This window comes from Herpailurus yagouaroundi, unplaced genomic scaffold (assembly GCF_014898765.1).
Source record: "Herpailurus yagouaroundi ecotype Mexico unplaced genomic scaffold, PumYag 100, whole genome shotgun sequence".
Taxonomy (NCBI): domain Eukaryota; kingdom Metazoa; phylum Chordata; class Mammalia; order Carnivora; family Felidae; genus Herpailurus; species Herpailurus yagouaroundi.
In genome coordinates, this window is record NW_024412391.1 from 4,883,684 (window position 1) to 4,894,071 (window position 10,388).

Below are 10,388 nucleotides of genomic sequence, written 5' to 3' on the forward strand. Positions count from 1 at the left end.
TGGTAACCAAACATTTCTCAATATTTAAATATTTAAATATTTAAATATTTTTAAAAAGTTAATGAAACTCTCTTCTTTATAAAACAAGAAGACTTTGCAGAGACTTAAGACTTTTCAGAGAATCCAGAATTTAGGAACAGTATGTTGACGTAGTGTAAGGAGATAAAAGTATGAAAATACAAAGCTTAAAATAGAAATGAAAAACTTCATAAAAATATTCCAAAAATGAGTTTGAGATTAGAAGGGGAGAAAGAGAATAGAGGCACAGCTGGAAACACACCAAGAAATACTGAGCATATAAATAATAAAAGCAAATATAACCAAATGGAAATACAGAATTAAAATGAATTAGCAGTAAAACGAAAGGTATGGAAAATAGGCATATGAAATCTCATATGTTCATTTTCCAGAAAATATAAATAAAAAATACATATTTCAAAGTATAATTCAAAACTATTCTTGAAATTTAAAAAAGGCATGAACCTACAGATTGAAAAGGCAAACTGTGTCCCTGAGAAACTGACACAAATAAGGATATAATCTAGTAATGTTACTAGACTGAAAAGATAAATGATTATGTGGTTAGCTAACTGCCCTCCACCAAAAAGGCTATTTATAAAGCAAAAAGAATAATTCTGGATTTATACATTTTGTTAAAGTTGTTAATTTATTTATTTAGAGAGGGACAGAGAGCAAGTGGGGGAGGGGCAGAGAGAGAGGGGAACAGAGGATCTGAGGCAGGTCCCCTGCTGACAGCAGAGAGCCCAATGTGGGGCTCAAATTCATGAGATCATGACCTGAGCTAAAGTCAGACACTTAACTGACTAAGCCACCCAGGTGTCCCTGGACTTATACATTTCCATAGCAATAGTCAATTCTAAAGTTTGTGAAGCAACACGTACACAATTCTCCAGGAAAGAAAGTATCATCCAAATGTTATACCCAACCAAATGGCTGTGCAAATGCAAAGGCACAGATAGTGTAGAAATAGAAGGAATTTAAAGAATATCAGTCCTAGAAAATCCATGGCAGAAGGATGGGCAATGAGCTTTGAACCTTTTTTAATTGCAGGACTATGATGAATATAAATATGAGGACTATGGTGGTAGGGCAGAATTCAAACCATAAAACATGCCCTGTAGAAACATTATAAGTAACAAAAGTTGAGAGGAAAAAGGATAGATTACATAATGTTGACTTCCTCTTCTTTAATATCTGGCAACAAAAACGTTTTACTTAAATCTGAAAAATCAAGTGAAAGAGATATAAGTACATTTCAACGAGGAGAGCAATTATCAAGACGGATAATAATATGACTAAGTAAAATCAGGTGTTGAGGAGAGAGAAAGAAAGTAGGATGAGGAGTACATAGACAAATTTCATTATTGTCCATACTAGGTAATTGCTTACCTACGGCAGTACTTTAAATTCAATGTAAAGAAATAGAAGATTAAGAATGCCAGGGGCGCCTGGGTGGCACAGTCGGTTAGGCGTCCGACTTCAGCCAGGTCACGATCTCGCGGTCCGTGAGTTCGAGCCCCGCGTCGGGCTCTGGGCTGATGGCTCAGAGCCTGGAGCCTGTTTCCGATTCTGTGTCTCCCTCTCTCTCTGCCCCTCCCCTGTTCATGCTCTGTCTCTCTCTGTCCCAAAAATAAATAAACGTTGAAAAAAAATTAAAAAAAAAAAGAATGCCATAGAAAATTATAGGTAAGAATAATAACCTCCAGAATGAAACCACAATTCTCATTTTTTAATAGAAAAGCACAAAGGGGCACCTGGGTGGCTCAGTTGATTGAGTGCCCAACTTTGGCTCAGGTCATGATCTCACGGTTTATGAGTTCAAGCCCCGGGTCAGGCTCTGTGCTGACAGTTCGGAGCCTGAAGCCTGCTTCAGATTCTGTGTCTCCCTCTCTCTCTGTCCCTCCCTGGCTCACTCTCACTCTGTCTCTCTCAAAAACAAATAAACATTTTAAAAAATTGTTTTAAGGAAAAGTACACAAAAATATTTATATATATACAACAGAGTTCTATAAACTCTGTAGAGTTCTATAAACTCTATTCAAAGTTCTATAAATTTATAAATATCTCAAGCTTAACATAAAATCAGATGATAGAATCCAGGCCATTTGACTCATAACAATAAATGTAAATAGACTTAAATTGACATATTAAAAGAACTTAGAGATTGAATTTTTAAAAAGCTCAATTCTATGCTGCTCACAAGACACATAGTTAAAGCAAAGAGATTCAGAATATTTAGGGGAAAAAATATAATGGCAAACAGGACAAACACAGACAAAAGTAAAGCAATATTATTATCAGACAATGTTCCATTCAGACCAAAAAAAGCATTAGTAAATGATGTAAGGGCACTAATAGCACTTAATAATGTGATTAACACAGAAGATATAATAGTTATCACTATGTAACTTCAAATGAAATAAGATCAACCTTCATAAAGCAAAACCTAGAGGCTATTCAAGGAGACATAGAAAAAAAAACACAAGCAGTGGGAGACATTAATTCATCTCTCTCAGTTCATAGCAGATCATCAAAAAATGTAAGGTTTAAAGGACTAAAAATAGCATAATTAATAAAGTAGATCTAATTAATATTTCACAGATTCTGAATCCTGGAAAAATAAACCTTGTTTCAAATGCCAATAGATAGATCCTCCCTGGTGATCTAGTGGTTAGGATTTAGCACTCTAAAATGCCAATAGATATTCTCAAAAAAGAAAGAAAAGAGGAAAGAAAGAAAGAAAGAAAGAAAGAAAGAAAGAAAGAAAGAAAGAAAGAAGAAAGAAAGAAAGAAAGACCAAATATCAGGCTTCAAAGATAATAATTTCAAAAAGTAGAATATAGGCACTATTTTCTAAACAATTCAGGAATAGAAAATACTAACAAAATAGGAAAATTAAAATTCCATAGTATCTTAAAATTTTAACATAATGTGTAAACACTTGGTGAAAGAAACTTCTTTCTGAGGGTGAAAGCCCTTCTCAGTGCAAGAAACCTAATCAAATGGAAGAACTTATGATATTCTTGAATAGGAAGACCAAGTATCAGAAATTCACCAATTCCCCTAAGCAAGCCAATAAATATAGTGAAATTCCCACGTGGCAAAAGGATGTATTTTCTAACTGAATAGAAATGCTAAAATCATATGGAAAAGTAAAAAACATGAATCACCGGAAAAATTCTATAAAAGAGTTATGAGAGCCAGTATCACCCCAATACAAAAACCAGATAAAGATGACACAAAAAAAAGAGAACTACCTCTGATGAACATGGACACAAAGATCCTCAAAATATTAGCAGATCAAATCCAACAATACATCAAAAAAAAAAAATCATTCACCATAATCAAGTGGGATCTATTCCCCAGATGGACGCAAGAGTAGTTCAATATTCATGAAGCAACATGATACATCGCATCAATAAGAGAAAGGACAAAAATCACATGATCGTTTCAGTAGATGCAGAAAAAGCATTTGACAAAGTACAACAGCCATTCATGATAAAAATCCTCAACAAGGTAGGTTTAGAGAGAACATACCTCAACATAATAAAGGCCACATATGAAAAACCCACAGCCCACATCATACTCAATGGTGAAAAACTGAGAGCTTTTTTCCCCTAAGGTCAGGACCAAGACAAGGATGTCCATGCTCACCACTTTTATTCACCAGGTGCTGGAAGTCCTACCCACCACAGTCAGACAACATAAAGAAATAAAAAGCATCCAAATTGGTAAGCAAGAAGTAAAACTTCCACTATTTGCAGCTGACATGATACTATCTACAGAAAACCCTAATGACTCCACCAAAAAATTTCTAGAACTGGTACAAAATCAATGTACAGAAATCTGTTGCATTCCTATGCACTAATAATGAATGAGCAGAAAGTGAAATTAAGACAACCTTATTACAATTGTGCCAAAAATAATAAAATATCTAGGAATAAACCTAACCAAAGAGGGGAAAGACCTGTGCTCTGAAAACTATAAAACACAGATGAAAGAAATTAAAGATGACACATAGAAATGGAAGGACATTCCAGGCTCATGGATTGGAAGAAAAATATTGTTAAAATGTCTATAATACCCAAAGCAATCTATACAATTAATATAATCTGTATTGAAATACCAACAGCATTTTTCACAGAACTAGAACAAACAATCCTGAAATTTGATTGGAACCACAAAAGACCTAACTAAAAAAGCCAAAGCAATCTTGAAAAAGAAAAACAAAACTGGAGGTATCATAATTCCAGATTTTAAGTTATATTACAAAGCGATAGCAATTAAAAGTATGGTACTGGTATAAAAAACAGACACTCAGATCAATGGAATAGAACAGAAATCCAGAAATAGACCCACAATTGTATGGCCAATTAATCTTCAACAAAGGAGGAATGAATACACAATGGGAAAAAGACAGTTTTTCAAAAATGGCGTTGGGAAAACTGGATAGCAACATGCAAAAGAATGAAACTGGACCCTTTCTTTTACCATACACAAAAATAAATTCGAAATGGATTAAAGACCTAAGGGCAACTCAATTAAGCATCTGAATTCAGCTCAGGTCATGATCTCACAGTTCATGAGTTCAAGCTCCACTTTGGGTGAGCTTGAGCCCCACTTCAGGTAACAACAACAACAAAAAAAAACCATGAGCCCTGCTTCTCTCTCTCTCTCTCTCTCTCCCCCTCTCCCCCTCTCTCCCTCTCTCCCTGTCTCCCTGTCTCCCTCTCTCCCTCTCTCTCTCTGCCCATCCCTCACTTGTGCCCTCTCTTTCTAAAAAAAAAAAAAAAAAGGTATTAAAGACCTAAATGTTAGACCTGAAACCATAAAAATCCTTGAAGAGAGCACAGGCAGCAATTTCTCTGACATCAGCCATAGCAACATTTTTCTAGCTATGTCTCCTGAGCTAAGGGGGGGAAAAAGCAAAAAATAAACTACTGATACTACATCAAAATAAAACCTTCTACACAGCAAAGGAAATAATCAGCAAAACTGAAATGCAACCCATGGAATAGTAAAAGATATTTGCAAATGACATATCTGATAAAGGGTTAGTATGCAAAATATAGAAAGAACTTATCAAACTCAACACTTGAAAAACAAATAATCCAGTTAAATGGAGAGAAGACACGAACAGACATTTTTTTCCAAAGAAGACATACAAATGGCTAACAGACATGTGAAAAGATGCTCAACATCACTCATCATCAGGGAAATGCAAGGCAAAACTACAGTGAGATATCATCTCACCCCTGTCAGAATGGCTAAAATCAACCACACAAGAAACAACAGGTATTGGTGAGAAAAAGAACACTCATGCACTTTTGGTGGGAATGTAAATTGATGCAGCCATTATGGAATATATTACAGAGGTTCCTCAAAAAACTAAAAATAGAACCACCTTACGATATAGGAATTACATTACTGGATATTTGTTTTAAAAATACAAAAACACTAATTCAAAGGGATACTTGCACCCCAATGTTTATTGCAACATTATTTACCATAGCCAAGATATGAAAGCAACCCAAATGTCCATCAACTGATGAATGGATAAAGAAGAAGTGATATAGGGGCACCTGGGTGGCTCAGTCAGTTAAGCATCTGACTTCAGTTCAGGTCATGATCTCATGGTTAGTGAGTTCAAGCCCTGGGTTGGGCTCTGTGCTGAAAGTTCAGAGCCTGGAGGCTGCTTCAGATTCTGTCTCCTTTCTCTCTGTCCCTCCCCTGCTTATGCTCTCTCTCTCTCTCTCTCAAAAATAAATATTAATTTTTTTAAAGAGAAGTGGTATATATATATATATATTATATGTATATATAATATATATATATACACACACACACACACACACACACACACACACACACACACTGAAATATTACTCAGTCATAGAAAAGAATGAAATCTTGCCATTTGTGGCATGGCAGGAGCCAGACTGTATTAAGCTATGTGAAATAAGTAAGTCAGAAAAAGACAAATACCATATGATTTCACTTATATGTAGAATTTAAGAAACAAAACAAATGAGCAAAGGGAAAAAAGAGAAAGAGAGAGACAAGACACAGACTTTTTTTTTAAATTTTTTTTAACGTTTATTTATTTTTGAGACAGAGAGAGACAGAGCATGAACAGGGGAGGGGCAGAGAGAGAGGGAGACGCAGAATCCGAAACAAGCTCTGGGCTCTGAGCTGTCAGCACAGAGCCTGATGCGGGGCTTGAACTCACGGACCGTGAGATCATGACCTGAGTCAAAGTCGGCCACTCAACCGACTCAGCCACCCAGGCGCCCCGCATCATGTTTTCTTAAAAACCATCCTAAGACAGTCTAATACATAATCAAAGTTGAGAATCATTTGTACAGTGCCTTGAGATATTAACAAATGATAGTAGAAAGCCATTATTAATAGCATCATTATTTTTAAATACTGTTTCATATTTATCACATTCTTTAATATCATATCTTATTAATAATATTTTATTATCATAATTATTTGTAATTTTTATTAAAAATTTATTTAAGCAATATAGTATAAGATCAAAAAAGAATTGAAGACCAGCACTGTAAATGAAAATACATTGAAATAAAACACAACTTAAAATATAAAAAATTTACTGAAATGCATTAGTAACTTATCAAGGATTTAATGACCTCTATTTTATTTTTTTTTAACGTTTATTTATTTTTGAGTCAGAGAGAGACAGAGCATGAACGGGGGAGGGTCAGAGAGAGAGGGAGACACAGAATCTGAAACAGGCTCCAGGCTCTGAGCTGTCAGCACAGAGCCCAACTGCGGGGCTCGAACTCAGAACCTTGAGATCATGCCCTGAGCCGAAGTCGGACGCTCAACCGAATGAGCCACCCAGGCACCCCTTAACTAAAGAAAACAAACATGGTTATCAAAGGGGGTTGTGGGCAGATGGGGGAATTAAAAAGCACACTTATCATAGTGAAATAAAATAAAATGATACAAAGTGAAAAATTATGAGGATGACTGACATTTTTGTATTTTCAAACTTCACCAAGTTAGAGTTATTAAACCACATGTTAACGGCACATGGGTAGAGAGACACGCGAATGGATCAGAATAAAAGGACTGTAAACAAATAGATGTTGGAATGTGTTTCTGATGAAAATGGTATCTCAAATCAGTGATGCAAAAATGGATTACACAACAAATGGACTGAAACCACTAAATGTATGAGAGCAATAATAAAATTGGATTTATGTCTTTCACTCTGTACCATTCTATCTCCCAGAAAGCCAAATCCATTCCCAAGACACAGGGAAGCAAAGGAGGTATTTTTTACCGTATACTCCTCGATTTTAAGCCAGGGTAAATGCATACATTTTTTTAAAAAACGAAATGCAGAGAGCCTTTCGCTATGTTCGGTTTTGAAATCATGTGTTTTTCTGATGATAAAAGGAACAAATGTTGTAGAAATGTGAGGAATACAGAACACATAGGAAATCAAGACAAAATAAAAAGCAATCCCAATAATGCAAAAAGAAGGCAAACCTAGCTTAGTTATCTTTTCCTCTCTTTTAAAGCTTCTATTTAATTGATTCATTTAATTATATTTATTTGAGTCATAAATAATATTCAGTAGTACGGGATGTTTTATACACAATATTTCTTCAACTCAATTTCATGCATTTTTTTTGAGTATAGTTAACACACAATGTTACATTAGTTTCAGATGTACAACATAGTGAGCCAAGTTTATACATTGTGCTACACTCACTGCAACTGTAGCCACCATCTGTCACCATGCAACACCATCACAAGGCCATTGACTACATTCCCTATGCTGTGCCTTTTATTCCCATGGCTCAGTCATTCCATAACTGGAACCTGTACCTTCCACTCCCCTTCACCCATTGTGCCCATCCCCCACCTCCTTGGCCTCTGACAAAACCATCAGTTTGTTTTCTGTCTATAGGTCTGATTCTGCTTTTTGTTTGTTTGTTTATTTATTCATTTGTTTTTACATTCTACACATGAGTGAAGTCATATGCTAGTTGGCTTTCTCAGTCTGGCGCATTTCAGTTAGCATGATACGCTCTGGGTCCATCCACATTGTCATATATTCATGCCCAATTTTATTCCAACTCTGCACCTGTGTCTTTAACATCAGCATCTGTCATCAGGGTCACTTTGTGGATCATCCAACAAATTTGCTAAAACACAACCTGTTTGCCTCCTTTTAGGTTATTTGAAAGGCAACACCTTTGAATCAATGTATTAGTGAATCATATTATAAGCTACAAGTGCTCTTCATATAACATGAGGATATTTGTCTTTTTAATTTATTCCTTACAGGTAACTTTTGAATCTAATCACTGTTATTTAAAAGAAGTTAAATTCTAAACTCCAAGATGTTGCCTTTGAGTGCATTCACAAGATTGACTCAATTTAGTGATTCAAGTTACTGATTTTTTGTTTACCTTCTCACACCAAAATGACCTAAAGCACTTCTATTTTATTTGCATCAGCCTCCACGCACTTAAAGAAGTTAATGCCCTGCTATCACCTCATCTTATTCTTATGGTCAGTGTCCCCTAAGTAGGTCTTTGTCCTATACTTTTCATTGCACTAAATGCTCCTTCCTTGCTCCCCTGGCTGTGCAAATCTTTGCTTACACAGCTTTCCGGATTCAGCTCTTCTAGAAACCTTATTTTTTAATTCACTGTGCTCTTAGCACATTTTTCTTATTCTTCTAATGGTTATAGAGATTTTCGTCTGTATATTTTACCAAGCAGTTTTCACTCATACTGAATAATTTAAATATTTTTATTGTCACCTTTTACATATTCATGTCTTATGTCCCTGTGTTGGTGGTTAATTACGTGAGGTAGGAAGCATGTTTTATGATTTGTAGCATCCCAGGTAAGTTCATTTCGTGTAAGAGATGCTCAGCCTTAAGGAGGCTGTGAGAAACTGCTTAAATTTTGAAAATCTGTTTATTATTTGTATAATGAAGAGTGCTAGACCCAATGATCTTCAAGCCAGTCTCAGTACTAGCTCTCCAAAGCCAATTTGGTTGTTGAGCATTACTCATATATCCCACTAGATGGTACCAACACCAAATAAACGTTTCTTGAAAAAACTGACCATTTTTAAAAGCGAGTTAGAGAAATGAATAATCAGAACAGGTAGCCTATTAGGCACAGCAGTTATAATTTGTGAAAGAAATTATAGTAAATCATAGATCTTTTTTCCACTTTAAAAAAAGTTTATTAATTTTATTTTGAAAGAGAGGGAGCATGCATGTGCACTTGGGGGAGAAGGGCAGAGAGAGAAGAAGAGAGAGAATCCCAAGCAGGCTCTGGGCTATCAGCTCAGAGCCCAACACAGGGCTCGATCTCAAGAACTGTGCGATCACAACCTGAGCTGAAAGCAAGAGTCAGTCGCTTAACCAAATAAGCCACCCAGGCGCCCTTCCCACTTTTAAAACTGGAGAGATATTTAGTAATAAATGGCTTAATGCATAGCCCGGAGGACACATTTGGAGTAATGTTTATGGAATCAACCCCAAATACCTTATTAAGCAAATATTTACTGAGCACTGTGTGAGCGTTGAGACCACACAAAGACAAACCATATGTGGATGCTTTTAAAAGGATAATGAGACATAAAAAAAAAATGTAAAAACCATAATACAAGTAAAAAATGAGAACATTCAGAGGGTGCAGATGCAATTTCCAGCTAAAGAAATTGGCAGTGGTCTTCAAGGGAATTGGGGTATTTTAGATTAATTTTGGGTTATGGGTCCAATTTGTTGTATCATAAAATAAAAAGCATGTTGAAGCAGAGAGTGGAGGTATCGAATTTCAAACTAAGGTCTTTGGACTTCATTCAGCAGATAATGAAACAAAATTGAGGACTTTTCCACAGTTTCCTGATCGGCACTGTGTTTTCAAGTTATGTCTGCGCACAGAAAGACTGCATGATCTCACCTGTATGTGAAATCTAAAATAGACAAACTCATAGAAGCAGAGAGTAGATAGCGATCGACAGGGGCTAGGAGAAGGGCAAAATGGGGAGTTGACAGTCAAAGGGTGCCCATAGCTAACAATACCGCATTGTATACTTAGTTTTTGAGAGGACAGATCTTATGTTCAACACTCTTACCACAAAAAATAACAATAATTCATAGTAATAGCAATAATAAGGGGGGTGGGAGGAAGCTTTGGGAGGTGATGGCCATGTCTATGGCCTTGACCGTGGTGATATACTTTCACATGTACACTTATCCCCAAGCTCATTGAGTTGTATACATTAATCACATACAGCTCTTTAGACGTCAATTATTCTTCAATAAAGTGATTTTTTTTTCAACTTTTTTTTAATTTATTTTTTTT